The sequence below is a fragment of the Camelus dromedarius genome, chromosome 9 (genome assembly GCF_036321535.1).
Source record: "Camelus dromedarius isolate mCamDro1 chromosome 9, mCamDro1.pat, whole genome shotgun sequence".
In the NCBI taxonomy this organism is placed as follows: Eukaryota; Metazoa; Chordata; class Mammalia; order Artiodactyla; family Camelidae; genus Camelus; species Camelus dromedarius.
The window spans coordinates 70106092-70133696 of NC_087444.1; the positions used below are offsets into that span (position 1 = coordinate 70106092).

The window sequence follows — 27605 nt, forward strand, 5'->3', positions numbered from 1 at the left end:
GGGCTCATGACTATGGACTCAGCTCCACTGAGAGAAGGGTGTGGACGGAGAAGAAAATGACATGGATTGCTAGTGGGAAGTGAAAAGGGGAGGCGGTTGGGGTGGAGGTCCAACTGAGAGGGTCCTCAGAGCTTTTGCACCCCTGGTAAAGATCTGAAGAGAAAGCCTATGGCCCGCTGACCACTCCCTGCTTTCTCCCTCCATCCTGGGGCCTGCAGAGTTGGGGAGCAGGCCCTGGATTTAGAGAAATATCCAAAGAGATGCTTAACTCAGTAGCTTTTAGTCTCTTACCATCCTGTTAGGTGAATTTGCCCCCTCCCCCAGGGCATGAAGGGAGAGCATGGCGTCAGTGGGGGGCTGGCGAGTACAGTCAGACCATGGCGGCCGAGTGCATGTGTACACGGCCTGCATACGTTGCAAGGGGCGTTCAGGACAGACTGACTGTGTGCCAGGCTTGGGAGCCTTGGCAGAGTGAAGAGCCAAAGGTGTGGAATCATGACATGTGTGTCCAGCTGGGGGCTGGTATTGGGGGTTCCCACTGTGGGTGACATGTGTGCAGGAGGGAGTGGGCGCATGTATTTATCCTGTAAGGTCCTTCCCTTGTCTCGATGATCATGGAGCCCTCGCTGCGTGTGTGCTCGGGAGGCACTCTCTGGCTCTGTGTGCGGTGGCCGTCCATGCGTGTGCATGTCTGTGTGCCAAGTCTGGCATTGGTGGTGGGTACGTCAACCTGTACATACAGTGTGGTTGGCGTAGAGGCTTTGCGTGCAAGTACTAGGTCTGACCGTGGTGTGTGCCACTAGAGGACACATGAAATAAAGTCACATACATGAAAATAACCATTTTGACATAGAGCTATTATTGTTGTTGTTGTTGTTGTTGTTATTCTTGTTAGGTGTTTCTGGGTCTCTTGTGTGTTCTGGGTCAGAGGGAGGGTGGGTTTGTGAAACAGGGTCCAAGTGCATTGATGAGAAATGTGCTCAGAGGTCGCGGGCGTATGGTGGGTTTGACAGGATGCTTGCACAGCAACCTTGAAGCTGGGTTCAAGAAAACAAAACAAGAAAAGAACCCCCCCTCCCCGAAGTCTGCCAGTCCGCAGAAACCTTCCTTGGCTCTTTCGTAGTAACAAAGCATCCCATGTCAGGGTGGCAGGCGGACCAGGAGGGAAGTGGATCAAGGCCACAGACAGCATCTCCAATTGCTGGTAATGTGATCCCACGTCCACTTCCTGATTTCTGGGTAATGCTGGACAGAAGCCCATCCGTGTCCATTGGAAAGGTCCAGATCCCCATTTCCTTTAGGCTGCTGGCCAACCCTCTGGCCAGTTACAATGCTATCCTTGGGGGCCTTGGTTACCCTCACTTCCTTCTTTCAGTCTTTGTAGGGAAAATGGAGAGTGTCTGTTGCAGGGACCATGGTAGGGAAAGAACTCAGCCACAGTGTGTGTGTGTGTGTGTGTGTGTGTGTGTGTGTGTGTGTGTGAGATGAGGGTTAGTCCATACGTCCTAAACAGCTTCCCAGCCAGATTTTTTTCCAGTGGGTTCACCACTGGCCACTCCAGGCCACCTGCATTCTAGTTCATACACACTGGCTCCTTGCATACAGGAGCCACATTGGCTTACCTCACCAATGTGACAGCCAGGCTTGGGGCCCCAACCTCAGCATCCCCCTGGATAGAGCTTGTCAGAGCCTGGTACATAATCTTAGTGTGTGATGGCATGACCTGGGACGAGGGACAGATGGCCTCACCCGGGGGCAAGGGAACAGTTTCCCTGTCTGGCATGTGCTGGTTAATTTCTAGTATTTTTTTCAGGATTGAAATGACTGAGAAACTTGGGTGTAGAGGATTGTTAGAGGAGAGAGTGAGTGTGGGGTCTTCTTAGACTGGGATCTGTTCTTTCTTCTAAATATACATCACTTACTATTTTTCCTTTGGGCCCAACACCTCCTGATCTAATAATAATAATAATGACAATGACGACATCCCTTAAATCCACCTAGCTCTTACAGCAGCCCTGATGGTGCCCCTTTCACAGATGAGTGTTTGAGGTCCATGTGATTCTCTTAGCCTGTGAGCAACCAACCAGTGCGAGGACCGAGGTCTTTGGACTCTTGGTACCAAGCCTGGCTTGTCTTTGGAGGTCTGTCCCTCTCCCTCTTAGCTGTCCTAGCACCATTTCCTTTCCTTGGCTCGGCCCCTTCCCCCTTCCTCCCTGCCCCCTGAGACGTCTATCCACAGGCCTGTCTCCTAGGACCTGTCAGGTGGATGGATGCCTTACATGGCTCAGCAAGGGCTTTGAGGACCTGGGTTTCGCTTTGTATCCTAAAGGGAAAGCCAGGAAATGAGCAAAGTCAAGAGCCCACTCTGTAGGTGACAGTTTGGGGCTGGGCTTCTTCAAAGACAGGATTACTGATGAGCTTGAGTCCCCCCAACCCCTGCTGGTGAACCCCGTGCTGCACAGCCACCTTCCCAGATGCAGGTGGTGGCCTTAAGAAGCAGGTGCCCCTTCCCTCACTCACCCACAGCCCCATGTTCATTAGATCCTCAGGACAGGCAGCTTTCCCAGCTCTGACACATTCAGAAGGAGGCTGGAGGTGGTGGCCTCACATCCTAGGTCCCCAAATTCAATAGATATTTATTGACTGGTATGAGTCACCCAGCAAATGAAGTACAGTTAGTCCTCTGACATAATCAGGCGATGGTAGCATGATCACTCCTTACCTAAAAACGATTGTTAAGCACCAGCCATGGGCTCTGAAGTGGGCCCAGCCTTAGACATGATTCTGGGCGCTTGGAGCACAAAAGGAGCTTCTGGGTCATTGGGAATCTGGAGAAGGAGAGAGGTGTGAATTTAAACAGGGAAGTGGGTCTTTGAGGATGCTCAGGCATTGAGGAAGGGAGTGAGGTGGGAGAGTGGAAAGAATGCCAAGGGAAGTGAGAAGCAGGAAGCAGGGAGGAAGCAGCCAAGGTTGGGGGCGTGGTCCTAAGAGCAGGGGTTGGCACAGTGTTGCAGGGCCCATCTGTATAGGTTCTGAGAAGTTTAGACTTGGGGTGTCCAGCTATTATGTGTGTAATCTCAAACACACATTGCACCTTGCCTTGGACAACATGGGCTAGTATGTGAGCGTGAGTGAGTGTGTACGCAGAGTCCTTCACCCTGGCATCTGTTCAGACATATTCTCCTTCGAAGAAACCAGCAAGGGGGTGCTTTAGCTGTCATCCCCAGGATCCTATACCATTCTGGGCTGTGGCCCACACACGCGAGGATAAGAGCAGGCTTGGGACCCTCCCCCACCGGGGTTCAGACTCATGTGGCATTCACAGACTTAATCCGCTGCAGTGAGGCCAGGGAGGCAGCATCTGTCACTTTCACAAACACAGGCAACGGGGTCTGGGAGAGACACACTCCACTTGCTCACAACCGCTTGAGAAGCAGACGCCTGTACCGCGCTGACCCCCTGTGTCCAAGACAAGATCAGCCCCTCATGGCCCCCTGCACTAAGGCCAGACCTATACACCAAGTCACTTCCCGCATACAAGCACTCACACACTTGCATATGCACACACACACGCACGTTAAAAGCACCCCTGACATCCTAACTCCCCATATGCACAACCACATACTCAGATACTCCTTGACTTTAAGCGCAGCTGCTGACATCCTAACCCCTTATTCACGCACACACACTCCTTTTGACTTAAAGCACAGCTGTAGCCATCCCACCAGCCATACACACATGCCTACAAGCAGGCTCACACACACACACTCCAACACACAGCCTCAAGATCCACCAGAACCACCGTGGCCAGCGGTCATTGAAGAATGACCGCCTGAGCGGTGTGCTGAGGGGAGGGGGTCGCCCTGAAGCATGAGCCGAGGGTCATACAACAGGGGACCTCAGACTCCCTTGAGGAAAGGGTCAGGCAGACCCTGAAAGGGCTCCGTTGGTTCTGCCAGGTAAGGGAGGCTCAACAAATGCAGGCCAGAGGCGGGAGCCAGCTAATGGCCGAGGCCGCTGATGGACGAGATGGCTGGTCAGTGAGGAGGGAGGCTCGACAATTGATGTGACTCGGGGCTGGACAAATGATGGCGCATATGGCTGGAGATGGCTGGGGGCCACAGACCAGAGACTGGGCGGCCCTTGTCGCCTCAGTGGGGAGAGGGCCAGAGCCGGCTGTGTGGCAGAGGGGTGGGTTTCCCAGCCTGGCTCGGCCGGCATCATGCCTAGCATATGTGTCTTGGGGTCTTTGTATGTGTGAGTGTGTGCATGCATACGTGTGTGTGCATATGTCAGTGTGCACCTGCCTCCATAGAACTTTGTGTCTTGGGGACTCGTGGTACATCTGTGTGTGCCTTTGTGTGTGCATTTGCCTGTGTGTGTGTGTTTACATACCCACCCACAAAGTGTTCAGGGACCCTTCTTGTTGTACCCAGTGTACCTTTGTGCTCACATGTGCATGTGTATATCGAATACGTAGGGATCTTTCTTATTGTGAGATGATGTACACTCTTGTGCTTGGTTTTTTTCTTTTTGTTTTTTTTTTTTTTTGGTATTGGGTGAAGGTTGGGGTGAGGGAGAAGGGATGGCCCTGGACTCCAGCTATCTATGCATCTCGTGGCCCACAAGACCGTCTTTGTGCATCCATTAGCGCGTCTGTCTGGGCATCGGCGGGTGTGGGCTCGTGTGCGGGCTCGTGTGCTTGCCTGCTCCAGAGTTTGAATATCTGTGTGTCCACAACAGCATCTCCCTTGGAGCATGCTGTGGGTGGGGTGGGCCAGACCAGATGCGGGGGACATCTCCCTGAATCTCATCATCCCTCTGGAGGGGGTCACACAACTCATGCTAGGCCTGGCTGGGACCCAGCAGCACAGCACTGTGCAGACCACCCCCCTCCTCCTATCGCCTCCCTCCATGACCTTTGAGCACAGCAGCCCCAAATACATATTTATCAGAGGGGCTGTGGGGACCAGCCCCTCCCCCACCACTCCCCTCAGGGCCCAGCCTGCCTGGCTGCGGAGAAATTAACCTTGTGACACAGGAGCTCGCTGACACCCTCCCCATTCGTACGGCACATATGAGCACGGGTGGGTGTGTGTGAGAGAGAGAATAGGTACTCGTCCAGACTGGAAAGGCTTCAGCAGCCAGGGGAAGAGAGACACACAGGTGTACACATATCCATGTCACTCCTGACACACACACACACACAGACACACACATACATACACACTCTTCAAACTACAGAGTATAGATGGAGATTTTGAAATTTTAAAATAGATATACATGCAGACACATGCAGTGGTTCTGAAATAGACACACACACAGATTCTCAAACACTTGATAGACGCATGTACCCATGGGTCCTGAGAGCCAGGTAGACATACCCCTGGTCAAAGATTCTCTTAGAAAATGCATAGATACTAAAGCCTACAGATCCACACATTTGTGCACATGTCTCCAGAGATGTTGAAATGGACACACCAGATACAAAAGCAAGGATGAGCACACACACAGGTATGAAAGCCCAGACATCCATGCATGTACGTAGGTACTGAGACAGCACAGGGCAAAACAAGTACTAAAACATCACAGGATTTTTTTTCAACAGAAAAGGTACAAACACAGATACTAAACATGGCAGCATACCAGCCCACATGCCCATGGGTGCACAAGGCCACTTTCAGAGGTCCCACAGGGAAGCCACACACAGTGACCAGAAGGGACAGGGATGTGTCCTGAGTTATAGCAAACAAACATTTCCCACTTTAGACTTGTCCCCTGAGAACAAAATGAAAATGGGTAGATGCTCAGATGAAAATGCTCATGGAATGAATTCATTCATCTCATGGGAACTGGGCCATATGTGCACCAAACCCTGTCTTAGAAGCTGGGAAACAGTGATTTACAAGACAGACCTGGGCCTTGCTCTCCAAGAACTCCCGGCCAACAGGACGGGCACTGATCGGACCTCAGTGTGTAGTTAGTTATAAATGGTTATAACATCTGGGAAGGAAAGAAACAAGGTGCTGGGGGAAGGGATCATGGGAAAACCTGGTTTAGATTGCTGGGTCAAGTCTAACGCCTCTGTGGAAGTGACATTTAAACTGAGCATTAGACACAACACACAGATTCTAACTGTGCACACACATCCTTCCTGAAACTCACTGAGGCCACACAGGCATAGATTATGTAGGGCACAGATGCACCCACTCCACTCCCCTGTGCCTCAGTGACCCTCTAGAAAACTCCTCTGATGGCAAATGCGGTCCTCTTGGCTGGGGCCCTGATGTCTGGGCTCTGACAGAGATGCACAGAGCGTGCCAAGGCTGTGCTGAGTGGGAGGGTGAGTCCGGGGGCTTCACTGAGGAGGTGATATGGAGAATGGTGGACAAGGTCCAGAGGGATAGGGGAGGCAGAGGGCTTTCCAGTTGGAGGCACACACTGTGCACTGGCATGGAGGTGTGAGTGGTTTTGGACATCACTGGGCTGGCAGGTGTGTGCATGGTGAGATGAGGCTTGACATCACTGGGAAGGACCACAAGGTTCAGATTTATTTCAAGTGCACCACATAGCCCAGAAGGGTTTTGAGGAGGGACTTGATGGGATGTAAGCCGGGTGCTAAGTCAGGGATCTCAGAGTCTGGTGCGGAGGACGGACTGGAGGAGGATGGGGAGACTCCGGAGGGAGGGGCCTTCTGCCCTGGCCATCCACTCTGGGAACCTTGGACAAGGCCTGGCCAGGGAGGTGACACAGAATGCCTTCCCCTTGCTCCAGCCCCATCTGTTGGCCAACTGGGCAGAGCTGAACAAGCTACAACTTGCTCCCATGTGGGAATTTGCTGAGGGGGTGGAGGTCAAGGTTTGCAGTCCCCCTTCGTGACCTTCAACACTGATGTTTTCTGAGGCTTCCTGAGGCCAGAACTGAGCTGGGTACCAGGGTACCTGGATGAGCCAGATCCTTCCGTATCCCAGAGGAGTCCCCAGTTTGGGGAGGTCGACCCTGAAAAAACCTTGTCAGGAAATCCAAGGGTTTGTTGAAAGTGTCCAGAGCTTATTCTTAGAGAATGAATAGGGCAGAAGACCCCGTGTGTTGTATGGGGAAGTGGTGAGGATGGAACCTGGTTTTTGACGGTGAGATTAATTTTCATCTGCCTCAGTGAGAAAGCCTGTCATTCCCCCATCACACTTAGAACATCTTCTTTAGTCTGGAAGCCCTGTATGAACTGGTACCCACCTGCCTGTTCAACTTCTACTCCTTTCCTCCTGCCTCCAGAAGCTCAGTACTGGCCTTCTTGCTGTTCCTCAAACACATCAACCTTGTTCCTGCCTCAGGGCCTTTGCACCTGCTGTTACTTTTGTCAGGAAAGCTCTTACCCTCAACACTTCATTTGGGCTCTACTCAAAACCTACCTCCCCCAACAGGCCTTTCCTGACCTCTCAGTCTAAAGTAACATCTTGTAATCTACCCCTGCACTTGCTTTATTTTCCTTCTTAGCTCTTAAGTACATATTCTTGTCTATTGTATCTCTTCCTCCACTAGAAGGTCAACACTGTGAGGGCAGGGACTTTGTCTTGTTCATGACTGTATCCCCAGTGCCTGGAACAGTGCTCAGCACACAGTAATTGCTAAGTGGATGTTTGTCAGATGAACAGGAACCAGGTTCTTTGTCATGCTAGTTGCCCAGTATAATGGTGGAGCTGAATGTCAGTGGCGCTGAACATGGGTGGAGGAGCTCACCTTCTGAGGGAGGAGGGCTGCACCTACCAGTGCTGTAGGGACCGTTGGCAATTTAGGCCACCTCCGGCCTGAGCCATGAAGCAGGTGGACTCCAAACCCATCATTCTGGGCCTGTACACTCCACTGCATCTTCCTGAGAATATTCCCCTCACCCCAGCCAGCTCATCCTTGCCTCTCAGCATCACGTCTGCTTACCCCTCACACTGCTGCCCTTCCCCCACCCCCTGACCCGGACACCCCCCGCCACCCGCCACCAGGAAAGGCAGACCCCAGACTGTGGGGTTGCACACATTCTGCTTTGAGCCCCAGCCACGGCCGTGGGCAAATCACATCACTCTTTTTAAACCTCAACTTTCCTCGTCGGCGAAATAAGGTTTTTGTGGGGATCAAGAGTGATCTGGTGTGTGATGATGATACTAATAATAGCTGCTATTTATTGAGTACCTGCCAGGTGTTAGGCATTGTGCTAGGCGCTTTGAACATTTTTTTTTTCATTGAAAAAAAAAGGAGGAAAAAACTCAGGCATGGCATGCCCCCAGAGCGCCAGACCTGGTCCGTGGTGCTGTGAACCACAAAGTGGACACGGTCTGTCCACACAGAGCCTGCTGTACTCCAGCGTGCGCTTGCACACACACTCCTGAAGTAGCACACTGGGCAGGTGGTGGGGGCTTGTGCTCCTGCTCAGCCCCCTTCCGTAGAGCCCCAAGGGATAGTCTGGAGGCCACTGAGGCAAGCAACTCTTACAGAGGGGAGAGCAGCACCAGCCATCCCTAATTCCCCTTTACTAACCCAGTGGAAACTTCCATTGTTCAAATCTGGGTTGTGGGGCCTGGCACAGGGTCTGACCTAGAACTGCCCTTAGAAAACGCTTGTTGAATGAATGAATGAACAAAGGAACATATTTAGCCAGGTGTCTTCATTGTATTTGTTCACCCCAAGACACGTACTAGGACACACCTTCTCCCTGCACTTCTAATACATTCCCTCCCGCATCCTTCACATCCTACTCCCAAACATCATTTGTGGCTGATAATCCTAATGTCATTTCCACCACTCACTTGCCCCTTTCTGTGTCAGGCCCTCTCCTCAGTTGGTCATAAGCATGGTCTTGTTGACTGCTCACACCAGCACTGTGAGGCAGGTATTATTATTATCCCCATTTTATGTTTGAGCAAAATGAGGCTCAGAGAGGTGAAGTGACTTACCCAGGGTCACACAGCTTTTTGGTGATACAGCTTCTGGCCTGCATGCACACTTGATCTGGCAGCTTTTCTCCTCCCCACGACCCAGGAGCCAGCTTTGGTCCTAGCTCTGTTACAACTAGCTGTGTGATGTTGGGAAAATTCTTTCCCTCCCTCTGGACCTCAACTTCCCCTTTTGCTGTTTCTCCTGCCTGTAAGCCCTCATCCAGTTTCCTGAAGAGGAGAGAGGGCACAAAATTCAACTTGGTCCTACCCTGCCCTCACTAATAGAGGAGAAACCAGAGGAGCAAACCTTTCTCCACTCAGCAGATTTCAGATTCATTCACGTTCCTGGAGGCACTGGGCTCTGCTGGGCTTTGACACAGAGGGAAAATAAGACAAGCCTGGCTGGGACAGAAAGACCACTCATTGTGTGTCTTCCGAGCACCCAGCCACAATCCTGCCCATGCAGGATTTATCAGCCCCACTTTTTCAATTACAAACAAATATTGTCATGTGATACAGGTTCATTGTAGAAAAAGTAGAAAATGCAACTATTCAAAGATACTGGAAAAAACCCACCATAATAATCTAGTTAAATGAAAAAAGAAATTAACTTCTTGATGCCTATCCTTCTAGATAGCTTTTTTCCAAACAGGAGTATGCCTACAAGTTTACCCAAAGAACATATTAAAATTCAGATACTGGGGCCAAACTCAGAATTCTGACTTCTGCTCTATTCTTTTTTATAGTAAAAAAAAAATGTGTGTATTTATTTCATAAAAATGGAATCACAAGGTACATACCAGTTTATAACCTGCCTTTTTTTCCTTCCTAACAATGGATTATGAAAATCGCTTCCTTGTCAATGAATTTATTTCAGACATATTTTCAATGACTCCACAGCCCTCCTTTATGTGCCTGCTGTATCATCATTTATTGTACCAGCCCCTAGTCATAGGACCTCTAGATTGTTTCCTGGTGGTCCCTATTATAATTACCCCCAGTTTCTAGATAAGGCCATTGAGGCTCAGAGGAAGAGTCCCTCACATGTGTGAAAAGTTAAAGCACGATCCAAGGGGACCTAGGGGTGGCTTAGGTGCCAGTGACGGTTCCCAACCTCACTCAGGATGGGGCTGAGGGGCTCTGAGTGGAGAGACAGGCTTGGGTAGAAGTCTTCAGACAGAAGGCACGTGACCTCCCAGAAGGAAGGCAGTGTGTGGAGGGGGATGCTTGAGGAGGAGACCGCCCTCTTCCAGGCCCCCAGACCCAGGCACCCTGCAGGCCTAAGCACTGCCCACTGGGCTCCCCCCAGCCCTCTAGCTTCCTCCCTCCCTAAGCCCACTCGCCGCCTCCTCCACCCTTGCCAGCTTATCAATAGGTTAAGTGGTCAGGTCAGCGATATTGACCATTTGATTAGGACCTTGTCAGATCAATCCCTGGCTCATCTCACGGGCCTCCTCCACTGCCCGCACCCCCGCCCTGTTCTGCGCCAGGGAGCAGGTGGCTGTGGAAACCTTCACTCTCCTCATGCAGCACCCCAGAACCCTGAGCCCTTTGGCAAGTTCAGAGCAGGTGAGAGCCAGCCTCGGCCTCACCATCTCCTGTCCTAGTTCTGCCAGGTCAGGAGCTTAGAGTGTCATCCTGTCTCCAGTTTTCCTGCCTTGCTTGCCATGCCTCCTGCCTCCCTGCCCCGTGTGGGCCCTCCTGGTCCTCCGTCTAGGCTCTGGGTTCCTGCACCCCATCTTTGTACCCACTCTCTTGCTTGCAGTCACTGGATCTTGTTTGCTCTGTGTCCTGTTCCCCTCAGAGTCCAGTCAGACTGAACTGCCCTCTCTTGGCTGTATGACCTTGGGTAAGTGATTTCACCTCTCTGAGCCTCCATTTCCTCATCTGCCGTGGGAATGATACTTACCAAATGGTTGTGAGGAGTCTTCGAGATCACAGCCGCAGAGAAACTAACCACGCCTGGCGCATAGCTAGACCTCAGGAAACTCCGCTGCTCTTACTAAGGGCTACTCTGCTCAACTTATCCGAGCTGATGTGTTTGTGGGGGCCAGTTTCTCTGTCTGTCTGTTTCTCAGTGAAAGTGCGTGTGGGAGCCTATGTGTGGGGCCGATGGGCACTGTCATCCTCAGCCTGTCCCAAGCTCCAGCTCAGGGCTGTACTGGGCAGTGCTCGAGACCCCTAAAGGAGCCAGGCCCCAGTCTATCCTCCAGGAGCCCGCAAATCTGGCAAGCAAGTAGCAGACTGACTCCAGGACACAGCGAACCATTACATTGGCTTCCAGGAGTCTGAGGACCAAAAGCTGAGCTTCCTTTCCTTCTCCAGTGAATGTTGGCATCTTCCTCTTCTCTGTGGCACAGCTACAAGGAACATAGACTTTGGAGTCAGAGAAATCAGGGTTCAAGTCCTGCCTCCTCCACTTCCTGCGCCAGGTCACTATGGGTCACCTGCTTCCCCCTCTGTTCCTCAGAGTCTCCATCTGTGAAATGGGGAGAAGTCATCTTTAAATGGCTCCTACTGCTATCTTCCAGTCTCAAGGCCCTGCTGGGAATACGGCTCCCAGCTCCCACAGGGCGGTCTCTCCCATGGGGAGATGTTATCTACTTGGGAAAGGGGTCTGTCCAAGGGCATATGGAGGTGCAGGGCCCTAGGAGATGGCATGAGGTGGAGAATTGGAGGCAGATGGGCCTGGGGTGGTCCTGCCCATGGGCATCGTAGCTGAGGGAGGCAGAGGGCAGAGACAAGTAGGGGGCCGCTGCTGGAGGGAAGCCCCAAGGAGAGGCGCTACCTCCAGGGAAGACCTCAGCCCGAAGGCGCTATCTGGTTCCGGGGCCCTGAGAGGCCTGGGGATTCCCCCGCCCGCCCTGCCATCACTTACACCAATATTGACGGTTAATGCCGTGTCGCCACCGTGTTCAACACTCAGCGCGGCTAATTGTTTTGACTGGGAATCGGCAAGGCGATTAAACGCCATCGATTTTGCCCTGCGCGCTGCATCGATTTTTAAATTTCCTATTGATCCTGGCCCTAAATCTCCTTAACCAAGACCTCACCGTGGAGATGACAGCCGCTGATTAGCTCCGGGGGCAGGGGGGTTGAGGGGAGTTCCTGAGGGGGAAGAAACCCCAGCTCCTCCCTCCCCCCCAGGGACCAGGGGTTCTGGTCCCCTCCACCCCTGAAAATGGAGGCCCAGGTCGAGAGGGGGGAAGTGGGAGGAGTTGGGCGAACCCCTTGTTCCTTTTACTCCCCTTTTTTTCTTTCCCATTTGGGTTTCTCTCTGGGCTCTCTACCTGTGGCTCCCTCTATTCCTCATCTGTGTCCATCTGTCTCCCCATCCATTTTCTCTGTCTGTCTGTCTGTCTATTCTTGCTCTCCCTGCTGTCTCAGTCCATCTTTTTCTGTTCCTCTTCTTCCCTCCTGAACTCCAGTCCTGTCTCTACCAATTCTTTGTGTCCTTGGCTGGTCCTGGGCCTCAGTTTCCCCATCTGTGCTGCCAGATTTGCCATGAGATAGGAAGGTAGCCTGCCAAACGTCAAGATCCATGGCCCTGCCTGTCCCACTAAAGCCTTCTCTCTGGAGAATGCACCCACAGGGACACACAGATGTCAGACAGATGTGGCCTTCCTGGCTTTGTCACCCCACCTACAGGGCTCTCCCTCTCTGACCCACAGCTTCCGGTGTTGCTCACTGTCCATTCATCAGGACCTGCCTGGTGGGAAGGTCTCCCTGAAATCCTGTCTCCTTTGGGAAGTCTCTCCCTATCCTAAAGTCCCTACCCCTTCTCTGAGTGCTCATGACAAGCAGGGGCAAGGGTGGTCTTTGTGCAGTTTCAAGCAGCTTTTCCAAGAAGACTACATTCCCAGAAGACAGGGAATCAGGTTTCAATAGGAGACATGCAAGTCTGAGCTCTCTAACTGGCTCCACCCCTCACTGAGTTGTACAGGATTCTAGGGAAGTCAGTCTCCTCATAACCTCGTCTCCTGCATCTGTAAAGTGGGGATGACACTCTGCCTTACTTCAGGGCTGTGGAGAGGCTCAGCAAACACTCTTTGGAGAGGGTCTCCCCATTTCCTGTCTACCTCTCTGTCCTCCCCATCTTCTACAAAGCACGCAGTAGGACCTTTCTAAAGAGAAACTGCATCGTCTCCCTCCCTCCAGCTGCTTGGACCAGGCTCTGCCAGGTGCAGCCCTGCTATCTTTGTATACTCATCTTTTCCATTTCTCTCACTGAACCCTGGGCAGCCAAAGGCCTGACATTCTCTTGCATCCCACCCGGTGCTCCATCTGACCAAAGTTGCTTTGTCTGCCAGGCTTGGCTTAGGGATCACATCCTCCCTAGTTCTTTCCTGACCTCCCCTGGGAGTCCCACTGCACCCTCTGCTTACCCCAGCATGTGGGCATTAGCTCTTTATTCGGTCACCCCAGCTTGCCTTCGCAGGGCAGAGGCCTTGCCTAATCCATCTCTGCACCTCCCACACTTGGTCAAGAGCCCAGCCCAGACAAGCCTCAGTATTTGCTGATTAACCAAATGAGTAAATGAATAAACAAATATACAAGTCAGAAACATTGTTATGACTTTTATTTTCATCTCCCCAAGGCACACAGGCACCTAATAATGAATAATTCTTCCACATCTTTCTCATTTGACCCTCCTAGCAGTCCTTGGAGATGTATAGTTTGTTAATTAATTAATTCCTCCATCCACTCATCCATCCATCCATCCACTCAGTCATCCATCATGTACTTATTGAGCACCCTGCATTTGCCAGGCCATCTGCCAAAGGCTAAAGATGTAAGACACAGCCCCTAGCCTTTAATGAGCTTCCAGTCTGATGGGAAAAACAGATGTTCAACAAGGGCAAGCATCAGTATACCCACTCATGAGATGGGAACACTGAGGCTTAGAGCCGGTAAATGAAGGCAACCAGTGTCTGGCAGGACCTGAGTCCACATTCACCAACTTGTGACTCCTGATGGTGTGACAGGAGCAGAGTCCCTTTGTTCCAGGAGTGCCTCATCCTGCATGAGGTAGAGATGCTTCACGGGTTCCCCAGGATGCTGACTCTGTTCTCCTCTCTCTCCAGGTTCTCTGCTGGACCGGGTTGGTGGCCTGAATGTATTAGCTTTGCTGCTTCTGCCCAAGAGGTAAGGGCCACGGCCCCCAAAGCTTTGCTTATTGCTGTGCTCTGGGCCCTGCTTCCTCTTGGAAGTCCCCGCTTCCTATCCTGGTCCCTGGCCCCACCCCAGGGGTGCTGCCCTGCCTCATTCTGCCTCTGTCCTCCCAGAGGTTAGTCTGACTGATTTGTGTTTTCATCCTCCGTGTGTCCAGCAGCTGTCTGGCCAAATGGATTCTGGTTGTTGGTGACTGTGCGATTTCTGCTGTTGAGTGTTGGGGCTCAGTAGGAGAGAGAGATGGGGGTAACTTGATGGCTCAGATCACAGCTGAGGGTCAGGCATACCTGTGTCTGAATCTCTTTTCTGTCCCTTCCTAACTGCCGGTGACTTGGGACAATCAGAGCTCTATTTCCTTGTCTACATAAGGGAATAATAACAGAATCCACCTTAAGTGCTTTCCTGAGGATGGAAGCCTAGTGGGGCCTTTTGGATTCTAGCTCTGGAGCTGGACAGCACTGGCTCTGCTGGTGCCAGCTGTGTGATCCTCAGTTTCCCCATCTGTCAAAGGAAGGTAATAACAGCATCCCCAACAGGATGTGAGGGTGAAAGAAGTTACTCTTCAGAAGCAGGGAGCCTCAGGAAGCAGGAACTCGAAATACAGCTGGAAGCTCTCCTGAGCAAGTGAGGATTTGTAAGGCCCCCTCCTTGGAATTCACTGAGACTCCTGGACGGAAGCAGGAGTTCTCTGGTGCTCAGCTCTGCAGGAAGCAGAGGCTCTGGGCGTTTGCTCTGGAGTTTGCTCCACTCAACTTGGTGACGCCCAGGCAGTGAGCATCTGAGGAGGGGTAGGGACAGGGCCTCTGGGGACCCCCACTTCTGGTGCTGCCACCTGTATTCCAACCAGAGCAGCTTAACCCACAGGCCTCAGGACCTTAGGGGGGCCTCTGGTTGCTCTGGTAGACTTGTTGCTATGGGGGCCACAGCCTTACTTTAAGAAGCAGATGAAAACTGTAGCTTAGGGTTTGCAATCTGATGTGGTAAGGAAGGTGGTAGACTGGAAAAGTCATTGGTGGTGGGGAAGCTGCTTTTCAGCGCAACTGACTGTCCCCTGGCAGAGATGCCCCCCCACCCCCAGCCAGCTTTTCTGATTCCTCAGGAGAAGCCAGAAGTCCTGAATTTTATGTGAACTTTCCCAATTTTTAAATGTTGGCAACAAACGCAAGATTTCAAAAATCCCCTTGTGGTCCCAACCACATGTTTCAGGCAACCTTTGGCCCATAGATTTCTAGTTTTACAACATTTAGTATAGACTTTCTCCCAGGAAAGTGCATCCCTATGTCTACCTAATTGTGCTCCAACCTCAGGGCTCTTCACAGGCCCCCTATAGTTCATCCGTGGACCCTGTTCTAGCCGGTAAGAAACACAGGAGTCTGAACTACAAGATGTGTGCTTTCTCCAGGGAACCAGAAGTACAGCTTTCCCAGGAACCCTCTTGTCCTCTGATGTTCTTGACGTTGAAAAGAAGGTCAGGGAGCTTCCAGTCTGCAGAATTTATTTGGGGGCAAGAGGCTGGCTTTGAGGAATGCCTGAAAGTTGGGCTCAAGTTACAGAGGCATTTAAAAGGAATTACGTGTCAGAGTTGGTGGAGGTTACAATCAGGTCTGTGATTTGAGCTCTTTGTGTTCAAATAGATGTTTGTTAAGTATCCAAGGTTTCATGGACATATTGGACAGATTTAGTAACATATGCGAGAACTCTTATATCCTCATGAGGAAACTGCTATATATTAAGGACCACCTCTATGCCAGGGATTGTCCTGGGCACTCATTGCAACTCTGTGAACTGGATGTGAGTCACCTGTTATGAGAAAAGGAAATTGAGACACAGACAAGGGAGGCAACTGACCTAAGGTTACCTAAAGTTTCCATGGTAGTCTTAAGTAGTAGAGTCAGAATTTTGGACTCAAGTCTGTCTGAACTTCAAGCTCTCATTCTTCCATTTCGCCAAAACCCACCCTAGGTTTGATATCTCCTCAGGGTGGCCAGTCTTTGTGCTTTGGTAGTGAATTTGACTTGTGGAGTTTGTAGGGGAGGGAAACATCTGAAGTCCTATTTGGAGCCACTTCTGATAAATTTAGCAATGATAATATTGACAATGGATAATACTGGAGCTACTTGTTGGTGTTTTGATAAACAGTTATACACTAGAGATGTTTTGTTGATGGAATCTGTAAGCTAAACTGGCCTTGAAGGCTGTTGCCAAAATGTCTGAGTGGTTCGAGAAAAGTTCAACCTCCCAGGGAGACCTGTTTGGAGGAGGCCACACCCTTTTAGATGTATAATTTTGTCACAAAACAATTATGACAAACGTAGCCATTGCCCCCATTCCCCACCATCTTTCCTTTATAGCCACACCTGGAAGGTGAGTGATTCTCCAACCGTGTCCAGAGGACTCCTCATGCCTGGGTGTCAGCTGGGGCTCAGAGCCCAGGGTGAGCAAGACGTCCCCCCACCCCAGCTCTGCAGGTGCCAGGTCAGCCTCATGGCATCCCCTCCTTCACTCCCTCTGGCCCCTCCTCTGGCTTTCCTTCCACCAGGGCCTTCTCTCCATTCTTGGTTGGGATCACCCTTCCCAGTCGCTCTCAGATCTCCATCTAGGGCTCCTTGATCCCCCTGGGCTGAGCTGGCCCCCCCCACCCCATTCTCCCTTTTTGCACATTGTCACTGTATCTGATCATACATTCTTCGTGCAGTGTTTCCCTGCCGTAAGCTTCATGGCCAGGGGTAGGGGGAGATTTTTCTATTTGTCCAGCATGTCTACACATATTTCCTGGCACAGGGTAAATGCTCAGCTAAATATTTGTTGAATGAATAAATAAGTGAGCGCATAGACACATAAACCCACATCCATCCATTTATTCTTTCAGCCACCGTTTCCTGGGTTCTTGTGCCATGATCTGGTGATGCAGAGGGGAGGCAGAGGGGAGGCAGCCCCATGTGGCCTCTGAGGGCCCCCCAGGCTGGTGAAGAGACAGGCCCAAACACTACTTACCTGAACCCATGGATCAGGGTGGTGCTGGCTTGAGAGATAGGGATGAGATCCACCCACCTGGGGGCTCTCAGGGAGTCTTTAGGAGGAGGAGGTGGGAAGGGGTCTCCTGAGGGTTAGAAGACAAGGAGGAAGTTACAGCTCAGGTGGGGAGTCACTCCTGTGGGACTGTGGATGCTGGCCTGGCCTGAGTCCCCATGGACAGCCACTGTCCACTGGGCATCTGAGGCCCTCCCAGTGCTGGGCAGGAGCAGGGCTGTGTCCCCACCTTGTCTCCCTCCCTTCCACAAAAAGACACAGTGGCCTTTGGTGTGGACCAGGCTCTGGGGTCACAGAACTGACTCTGGTACAAGTGCCAGGGCTTGCCTAGGGTGCCCGCACACCCCAAGGGGGTCTGGAAGGCCTCGGAAGCAGGAGCTTAGCTGTAGGTGAAAGGCTTCCATTGCTGAGTCTGGTGAGGTGACCTGGAAAGAACCCAGGGTTGCATAAGGAGAAAGAGAGATGTTGAGCTGCAAGGTGGGCACATCCTCTTGCTGAGAGTGCTGATGTGGCTCTGGGATGCTCCAAGATCGGAAATGCAGGCCTGCATGGCAGCGCAGGTGTTCTGCAGACAAGAGTCAAGAAGCCAGTAGGTGGGGCCAGGGATTTGTTCTGATCACCCAGACCTAGTTAGTCACCCTTCTGATTGCGCCTGGGGTGGGGGCTTTGGCTCCAGGAATCAGGTGTGTGCTGTTACAAATGTGGCTTGGGAGTGGGGTGGGCCAGGCTGGAGCTTCAGTGTGGGGGTGGCTCCTTGGCTGCTGTGGTTGGGCGGGCCCCTAGCATGGTCCACAGGGCATGGCTATATGAGGCTGAGGGCTGTGCTGTGCTGCCGCAGGCAGGTTGGCCAGGCCACAGGCAATGGCGCTTCTCACTGGGTGTGGAGTTCAGATGCCAAGGGCTGTTTGTTATTGTAGGGTGCTGGGAAGTGTCAAGAGATCCCTTGCCTGCCTTTGCTATCCCTGAGTGGGTGGAGACAGCTGTTACCCATCCAGGACTGAGAGTGTCTGTCAGCCACAGGGTGGGGAGTTACAGACGTGGAGGAGGTGAAGTGGGGCACATCTCTTAGCAGCTTCAGGGACCAATGGGTCCCTGGTATCCCTGACAGTCCCAGAGCAAATGAAGGCCCTAGTGCCCACCATCGCAGCAAGTGTGGAGCCCCAAGGGCCAAGGGCAAGTACTTGGCTCTGATTCCAAACGGTGGGCACTGCTGAGGGCTGGAGACAGCGGGCAGGCCACGGAGTCTGACCCGAGATGTTTAGCAATAAGCGTCCCCACCCCCACCCCGCCATTGTCCAGCTCACATTGCCCTGCCAGTCTCTGCAGATCTCTGGTTTCCTTCCTCTCCTCTTCCTCACCCTGGGGCTCCACTTCTATCGTCCTCTTCTTTCTTCCTTTTTGTGGTCTTCATCCATGTCTGGCCTCTCCATTCCACCCTGGTTGCCGCCTTTTCCTCCAAGCCTGGATCTGTTTCCAGTCTTGCGTGCAGGGTGTGTATGGTCCATGTCTAGCTCTCTGTCTCTAGAGAGAGCCATAGGGAGATGTGGACCTGCTGGTGGTGGGGAGAGGGGGACAAGGAAGAGAGAAGGAAAAAAGGCACTTGAAGGAAAAGCAAGAAAGGAGGTGCCCCCTTCTCCAACTGCAGGACAGCTTCTGAGGCCCCTGCACAGCCATCTGCCTACCTCCTCTCAGGGTGCGTGTGGACAGGAGGGCCAGAGGAGTCATCTGAGAGAGGAGGGTCCAGGAATATGTCAGAGAGAAGTAGAGTGGGAGAGAAAGACTCGGGGAGACTGAGAGAGCACCCCACGACAGAGAAATGCCTGGAGAGAAAGAGCAACAGAGAAAGGCAGGTAAAGAGCAACGGAGGTAGCAAAAAAGTCAGCTGGGAAAGCAGAGTCAGAGACTCAGAGACAGAAAGAAGCAGAGTGTGTGACTGTGCTGCTGAGGCCTCCAGGCTTGGGGGGAGGGGGAAACAAGAAAGATGGGGCTGAGGGCCTCGGAAGGTGGGCAGGGCTGGGAAGCCGGAAGGACACGCCTCATGCCTGCTGTCTGGGGGCCCCACCCCTTAACCAGCCTGGTATGCCCTGACAGGTGTAAGGAACTTGGCCAAGGCCCCTAGTGTGTGTGTCCCCTGTGTGTGGGGGAGAGGGTGACCGGGAGTGGATGGAAGGGATGTTCTGCTCCCACCTGCCCTGTGATCGGGACAGAGCCCAGTCTGCTCTGTCTCCTTCCTGCTGCCGCCTCTGATCCTCCCTGTCCATCCATCCTGTCCCCTCCGTGCCTCGGCTCACAGGGGCTCAGAGGGCCATGGGGAGGACTTGGGTACCTCCCCCCCCCGACTTCTGGCCTGGGAGAGAGGGAAAGCCATATGTGTGCGTGTGTGTGCGTATGCGTGTGCGTGTGTGTGTGTATGTGTGTGTGAGAGAGAGAGGACACCCTGGACTTGGTCTCCCTTCAGCCCCGCTTTAGCTTTGCTGTCTGTGTCTCCTGCAGTATTAACTTCCCTCCACCTCTAGCTGCATGTCTCTCCGTCTCTCCGAGTCCCTCTCACCAGCCATCTCTTACTTTCCCAGTCTCCTCTGCCTGTTCCTCTCTGTCTTTTATCTCTCTGTCTCTCAACCTCATCTCCTTCTTTCACTGCCTTTCTGTTCCTCTGAGTATCGTTCCCATTCTCTCTCTGTGTCTGTCTGTCTGTCTCTCTCCCAGCTCTCCCTGTCTCTGGCCCTGGTCTCTCTTTATCTGCGCCTTTTCCGCGGCTCCATCCCTGGGTTTTTGGCTCTGTTGTGTTCTAGCTTTCTCTGTTTCTTGCTCTCTATCTCTTTCTGTCTCTCCGGTCACTGTTTCCGTGTCTCTCCATCTGGTCCTCCCATTTGCCCTTCCTCTGCTCTTTTTCTCTGCCTTTGCCTCCTGCATCTCTGTCTGTGTCTCTCCTGGTCTCTTTCATCTTCTGTCTCTCCCCATCTGTCTCTCACATTCTCTGTGGGTCTCTTGTCCCTTGTCTCTGCGGGTCTCTAGCTGTCCATCCCTGCCTCTGTGTGTGTCTCTCACTCCCCCTCCCTTCCCCCCTTTTTTTCTGTTTCTAACACCCACACTCACATCCTACCTCAGGAGTAATTGCTTTTGTCTGGGTTGGACTGGACTTGTGGTGGGGGGAGGGTGGGGGGAGCGGGTGGTGCTGGGGGGGTTGGGAGGGACGGAGGTCGCTTGGTGGAGTTGAGGTGGCTTCTGCCAGAGTAGGGAGTGCTGAGAAGCAGAGGTCTGGCTGCCCAAGGAGGGTGGAGGAGGGGGCCCTGGGCCCATCCTGGCAGGGGTCTGGGGCCTCTGGCAGGGAAGGGAAGAAGGCAGACAGGCCCTCACATTAGGATTTGGAGACTCTGTAGTGATAAAATGGGCTAGGCAGCATCGCAGTGGCAGTCTCTGCCTTGAACCCTCCCCCATTCAGAGACAATTCCCTCAAACACCATTGTATGCACCCAGTCACCATGACACACATGGGGACACACCCAGAGCCTCCAACCCACTTGTGGAAATACACCCGGCCATCGCACACAGGGACACTAGGCGTCACGTAGACACACAGAAAGCACACGAGATCTCTGACACGAAAAGAAAGAGCCTCCAGTACATGCAGAGACAAACACACCTACAGCCACCCACTGACACAGGCACAGAATCCACACATGGACACATGGGGACTTGCACCATGGTCCCCAGATACTCACAGAAACGTCCATGCTCAGCATGCTCGGCTGGGGGCTCGCACACAGGTGCCAACACACACAGATTACCTGGAACACAGGAACACGCAGCAGCCACGTTACCTGGGCACTAGGGGTCACTGAGATGCCCCCAGGAACACACCCACACTTCCTCGAGGGATAGGCAGATCTGCATATACACATTTAGACATTTAAGGACACCTGGGGGAGGGGGGGACACTCATGAAAGTACACACACGCAGAGCCACCGAGTCCCCTAGGACACACCCACAGACTCGTGGTCACACAGAGGTGACTCAGTAGCTGAGACACACAGGGACACACAGCCCCCGTGTCCCACAGCAGAGCTTAAGGACTCAGAGACTCATGGCCACCCAGGCACACCAGGGACATGCACATTCCCTTGTATATATGACAACTCGGACACCACAACCCTCCCCTGGAATCCCCTGTCTGAAGCCTCGCACCCTCCCACACCCGGCCCCCCACACACGTGCAGGCCCTGCCCTGGGGCAAAGACAGGGTGGAGCTGCCCACAGAGACTGAGGGAGGGGGCAGCCAGGGCTCTGTGTATGGGCAACAGACTGCCTGGGGGTTGTCCCTCTGTTCTGGGCATGCACTCACCCTAGCTCATTCCAGCACCCCCCAGGCCTTCCCCCACCCCGTGAATTCAAGACAATGTCTCCCCAGCCCACCAGGTACCCCCTACCCATCTCTCAGAGGCCCATCCTTCTCGTACCTTCAGAGGGCCTCATATCCCTGAGCTGCTCCCAACTGAGGGGGTGCCTGCTTTCTCCCAGGAGGTCTGTCCCTCAATTTATCCCAGCCCCCTTACCTGCCAGCGTGACCCCCGTCCCCATCTGCTTCCCTGCCCACTCTCATACTCACCCCCTCTCCTGGCTGTCCAAGCTCTCAGCCTCCCTAAGCTCTCCCACTGTAGCGGGGGTGGTGGTGGGGGGCCCTGGCCCCTCAGAGGCGTGGGTAAGGGGTACATGGGGGTGGGGACCTGGGTGCGGCTCTGGGAAAGGGAAGCAAGGCAAGCGGGGAGAGAGAGAGAGGCAGAGGCAGGCAGGCAGCCAGCCGGCTTTATATCCCTGCCGTATTGATCTACCATGTCACAGACCCGGTCGATAGCCAGCCGAGAAAGAGAGGGAGAGAAGGGAGGGGAGGTTTGGGGGAGGGCAGTGGGACCCCTATAGTCCTCGGCCCATCTGGGGCCTCCTTGGAAGGCTGTGGGGGCATGTTCCAGCCAGTCCACCCCCCTCCCCCCCAAAAGAGGCCCGTTGTATCCTCCCCCTCATCCTCTTGGCTGCGGCCCTCTCCCTGAGAGCCGCCTTGGTAGAATTTAAACACAGAAGATCTGCCCATTTCTTTTCGTCTCTGGTGGCTCTTCATCTCTCTCGTAGGCATGGGGAGTCTGGGTTTGAGGGTGGTGGGCTCACAGCTGTTCACTGCCTCAGCTCCCCTCTGCCCTTGTGGGCTGGGCAGGTGGGAGGCCCAGAGACTGTTGGGCTGGGCTGGGGACGGACAGGAGTGCAAATCTTCCTTCTTTGCTGTGTGACCTTGGGCAAGCCAGAGAACCTCTCTGAATGCTCTCTTCCCCAGCCATAGCTAGCCAGGCATTCAGGAGGGCTCTATCCATGTTGGTTTCCTGCCCTTTTGACGTTCTACCTCGAAGTTGCACCAGGCCACTGCTAGAGACAGACCACGTTTAGAATTTCTTTTTCCTGGTCCCCCTACCCCAGTGGTCTGAGAGAGGAGAAAACAGCCTATCCCTCTCCTCAGCCTCCTCTTCACTCTGCAAAGAACATTCTACCACCTGCCCCTCCACCGCAGGCTTTCCTGACCTGGGCAGGAAGGGAGGGTTGTCTCCTTAGGTAGCAAGGGGAGAAGAGAGAGAGGCCCAGACAGTGCTGAGAAGTCTGGGGCTCTGCCTGCATCCTGGATCCCAGCCCTGCCTCTGTCTCCTTTCTGGGCCTCAGTTTCCCCATTACCCCCAAGCTCCAACCCTGCCCAAGCCCCAAGGTTCTGTATGGCTCTGGGATCCACAGGGATTGATGCAGATGGGAGGCAGAGCCATCCAGAGGGTGAGACCAAGGCCAGAGGGGTGTCTGCTGCCCCTCCCTCAGCCAGGACTGCCTGGGTCCCAGGTGCGTCCCCCCAGCCTCCAACTCCCCCGGGCTCCAGTTCTTTGTCTGTCCAGATCCTCCTCCCCTCCCAGCCCAGCCTCCAAGATAGAGGTTGAGGAATCACCTTAGCCTTGACCCGAGGGGGAGGGCAGAGGAGGGGCAGGCAGGCCCCACCCCCACCTCCTGCCCATGGCCATCCCCACAACCTCTCTCCTCCCTGCTTCCCTGAGTATCAGGCTGCCCCCCCACCATTGGGCCGCTGCTCCCTTTGTTAGGAGGGGGGAGGGGAAAGAGCTGAGCTGAGGGGACTTGGCCTGACCCCCGACCTCTCCCCTTCCCTCCTCCCATCTGAGTCCCCAGGGGCTCAGAGCCCCCTTGACGGACAGTTCTGACCATCAGCCAAATGGCTCTGGGAGTGAGCAGGGGGCCAGGTAGGGGGGAGGGGAGGAAGGCCTGGCCAGGGCCCTGAGCCCACCAGAGGTGGGGGTTGTTTCATGGGTGGGGGAAGGCCCTTAGGATGAGCAGGAGGGGAAGATAGGCACCCCTATCCGGCGGGTAGCCTGATTTGACTGGGGGATGTGGAAGCAAAGTGGGGTTCAGCTCAGAGCCAGGAGCTTTGGACGCCCTATGGGTAGGGGCCCAGCCTGGGCAGACACCCCCACCCCGCCCCCACCCGGCCTGCGGCATTGGGAGTGCAGCGGGTTTTAAAAAAAAATTAAAAGAAAAAAAAATAACAGGAGCAGGAGAAGCTGGGGGAAAAATATATATAAGAAAAAATATAATAAGAACTAAGCGGTGGCTGCAGGAGAGAGAAAGGGCAGGAGGCGGGGAGGGGGGCGCAGGGGGGAGGGAGGCTCGGGCCCTGGTCGCTGCAGAGGCCCGGCCGCCGGCCTCTGCGCTGAGCCCTCCGCGTCCCCCCTGCCGGCCCCCTCCAGCCCCGATCGATCCAGTTTCTTGGCAATAAAGCATTTTTATTGTCAGCTGCCCTGAATGCCAAATGTGAGCCTGGTCCTGCTCCCCCTCAACCTGCTTCCTCACCACCCCTCCCCCAGCCCTCCTCCACCCCCCTCTCCGCCACCCCCACCACAGAATCAGCATCGTCCATCACCAAGACCCTCCTCCTCTTCCTCCTGGTCCATGTCAGCCACAGTCCCGTACATCCTCAATAATCCACCAAGCCCCCTCCCCAGCTAGACCACTTGGCACCCCTCCCTAATCCCAGACCTGCAGGGGAGCAGAAAGGTGGGCTCTAGATGAGTGGTATGGGGGGACAGGGATGGACAGGAGGGAGTCCAGGTGGGCAGGCAGGGAGATGATGGACACAGGTTGAGGGAGGTATGGGCAGAAGTCAGGGGAGCAGAAGCTACCTAACTGACAGCCAGCAGGGGACAAGAACAGGTGGGGGAAGGCAGGCCTGGCCCCTCTGTCCCCCGCCCCGGCACCCCACCAGTTGTAGTCCTCAGGGTCTGCCTCTACCCCTTCCATACTGAACTTGGACCCCTGTCTCAGGGAGGCAACTGGGGGCAGGGGAAAGAGACAGGCTAGTATTGGATACCCCTTCTACATACCCACCTCAGCCCCTTTAGGTCTGGGGACAACACCCCACGTCCCACAGGACCACTGCTGAGGGCCAGAGCAGAGGGTGCTGGGGAAGCAATTTACAAAAGGCCTTGGTGTCCCCCACCCCGCTCAGTCTTCCTCTCTCTTTCTGGTCTCTCTTTTTCTCTTTGTCTCTCTTTTTTGCTTCTCCCTCCTCTGCCACCGTCTCTGTCTCTCCTGTGCATTTTTCTGTCTGTCTCTCCCTGTGTGACTCTCCTTTCTTGCTACCTCTCCCTCCAGGTATTTAAGGATCTCCACATCCTTCTTTTCTACTTGCACAGTCCAGTTATTCTACCCCTGCATCCCTCTTTCTCTGTCCAGCTCCATGCTTTTCCTCTGACCTTTCCTGCCCTGCCTGTCCCCTACATCCTTCTCTCATTTCAGTCTCTCTTGCTTTACCCCAAATCCTGCAGCTGGGAAAATAAACAGAGGCCCAGGTCCTAGGAGCAACAGCAGAAGACATAGAGGACAGGTCTCTTCTCTTTTTCTCTTGGGGCCCACCAATGTCTGGAGGAGGGAGGTCACGCCTATACCTTCAGAGATGGAGCTGGAGAACTGGGGCTGGGTCCTGTCTGTCTGCCATAGATGTGCTGTGTGGCTGTCCTCCAGTCACTTGCCTGCTCTGAACCTCAGTTTGCCCCTGAAAAATGCACTGCTCTGATGGCATTATGGCCCCTCCTGTGGAAAACCTGAAGGCCCAGAGTTCTCTGTGGAGGGGATCCTTTTGCTGGGGAGCATGGTCCCCCCTCCACCCAGGTGCTCCTATGATGACATCTCAAGGCTGCAGACCTGCCCTCTCCCCTTCTCCTGGCTGCTGGGGAAGGTGAAGCCAGAGAGAGCCTAGGATGCAAGCTTTTCCCTCTCTGTCTGGACAGAAGGGTGACCCACCAGGGTAGTGCTTTAGGAATCAGTGCAGGGCATGGATTCAAAACCCCAGGGCCCACTTCTGCTGTCAGATCTGGAGGGCAGGAACTACTTCACTTGTCCCCAGATCAGGGGACATGGATGGGGTTCAGGAGATACGCGTGGAGTGAAGGAAGATGTGAGGAAGAACCTGTGCAGTGTACAGACCAGAGGGGAGAGAGAGAGATGGCTGGAGATGGGGCAGAGCTGGGGGAGGAGGGTGGGTGGGGGTGGGGGTGGGAGGAGCAGAGGGATTCAGACATCTCTGGGTTGAATCCCTCGGAAGGTTGGGGGCATTGGGGAGGAGAAGGATTCTGGGATGACCCCAGGTTTCCTTGCCAAGTCACCACCCTTCACCAAAGACTCAGTGACCTGCTCTTTAACACATCCCTGCATTTGGGCAGCACTCACATTTCCCACCTTGGGCTTCGCCTCACAGCGACCCCGTTTGCCAAGGGGAGGAAGGAACTCTGTGTTCCATCCCCCTGGCACGTGGGAAGAAGCGGTTCGATTTAAAAGGTGATGTATATACGCATGTACCTACTCACATGTCATGTGCTCACTTGTGCCAAGACAGTTCTTACTTTTCACTGTAATGTCTATTTTGATATTATCTTCAGATAATAGTTTTCCGTTTACAAAAGGGCCTTGGCCCTGGTTGGAGTCGAGGTGAGCAGGTGATGGAGGTGTATGAGATTCTGGCCAAGGCTTAGGAAATCTGGAAGAGGGTGAGGGGTGTTGGGGGTGGAGGGTGAAAGGAGGCAGGAGTTAGGAGTTTCCTACTTACCACCTTGACAGCCAGGTGCAGTCCTGGGAGTTCCTTACCATTTGGTGACAGATGCCCCTCCTTTGAAAGGCCTCTCATCATCTCACAAACCTGCCCCAAGCCTTTGCTCACTCCCTCATGTGGAAGAGTAACAGTCTAACAGCCCATCATGCTTGCTATTTACCCTTGGGGCTCTTGCTGAATCCCCAGACCAACCTAGGTGGTAGGCACAATCACTGTTCCCACTTTACAGATGGGGACACTGAGGCTCAGGGAGGGACATGGCTTGCCCTAGGTCACTAGCCAGTGAGTGGCAGAGCCAAGACTGCCATTCAGGCCGTCTTCATTGGTCCAACCTACAAATGCTTGTCAAGAGCCTGATACTAGGGGTCAAGTTTTGTTGGAGGTATGTAGGAAACGTGACTGCCTTGGTGTGAGGGGTTCAAATCCTTGCTCTGCCACCAACTTGCTGTGATACTCTGGGCAGGTGATTTCTCCTCTCTGAGCCTCAATTTCCTCCTATGGGTCATAGCTTCCATCTCATAGGAGTCAGTGAACAAGGAAATGTAGAATGTCTGGCAGATCAGGTTACTTGACAAACGACCATGCCCTCCCTTCTTGTTCTTCTCTGATTCTTGTCCGTCCTCTACATTCCAGCTCTTTCAAGCTTTTCCACTTGAAGAGCATTTTTTCCCCCAAACCATCAACATTCATTGTGTCTTTGGATCCTCACCACTACCCTCTAAAGGAGGAGTTATTATCTTGATTTTACAGAAGTGGAAACTGAGGCTTAGAAGACTTAAGTCCTCTGCCTTGGGTGCTTGTCCCCATAAACGAGCCATTTAACTCATGCATCCCACATGTCTGCTGAGCACTTGCTATGTGCTGGGCCCTGTTTGGGGCACTGGAGATAAACCGGTGAACAAAACTGGCTCAGCCGATTTCCTCAGAGTCGACAAACTAGAGGGAATGAAGATCCTTAAGTGTAAATATCAATTAAATGCAAAATCAGAAATTGTGATAAATTCCCTCAAAGGAGAGACAAGAATAGGGAGCCAACAGAGAGACTGAAAGACATTTAAGCTGAACCTTGAAAGATGAGTGGATTTAATCAGGGAAAGAGAATTTGAAGAAGTGGGACCTGCAAGTGCAAAGGGCCTGGGGTTGGAAAGAGCTTGATTTGAGGAACAGAGAGGAGGTAGTGAGGTTTAGGGCAGAGAATGGTGGGGGGAAGAGAGGAGAGCTGTCAGCAGGGGCCATATCACACAGGACCCTGTAGGCTGGATTGAGGGGTTTGGGTTCTATTCTCAAATGCAGGGAAGCCCCTGAAGAGTCTGAAGCAAGGGAATGACACAGCCTGATT

At 53.4% G+C, this 27605-nt stretch overlaps 1 protein-coding gene across 1 annotated transcript in view; it reads left to right on the plus strand.

Moving 5' to 3' along the window:
* Positions 1-14008: 14008 nt before the first annotated feature.
* The window catches only part of POU2F2 (POU class 2 homeobox 2), a 51893-nt gene continuing 38296 nt past the window's right edge, over positions 14009-27605 (plus strand). Inside the window, exon 1 of the mRNA XM_064489379.1 lies at positions 14009-14069. The gene's annotated coding sequence lies outside the window, so the exon portion shown is untranslated. The remainder of the gene's footprint in view (positions 14070-27605) is intronic.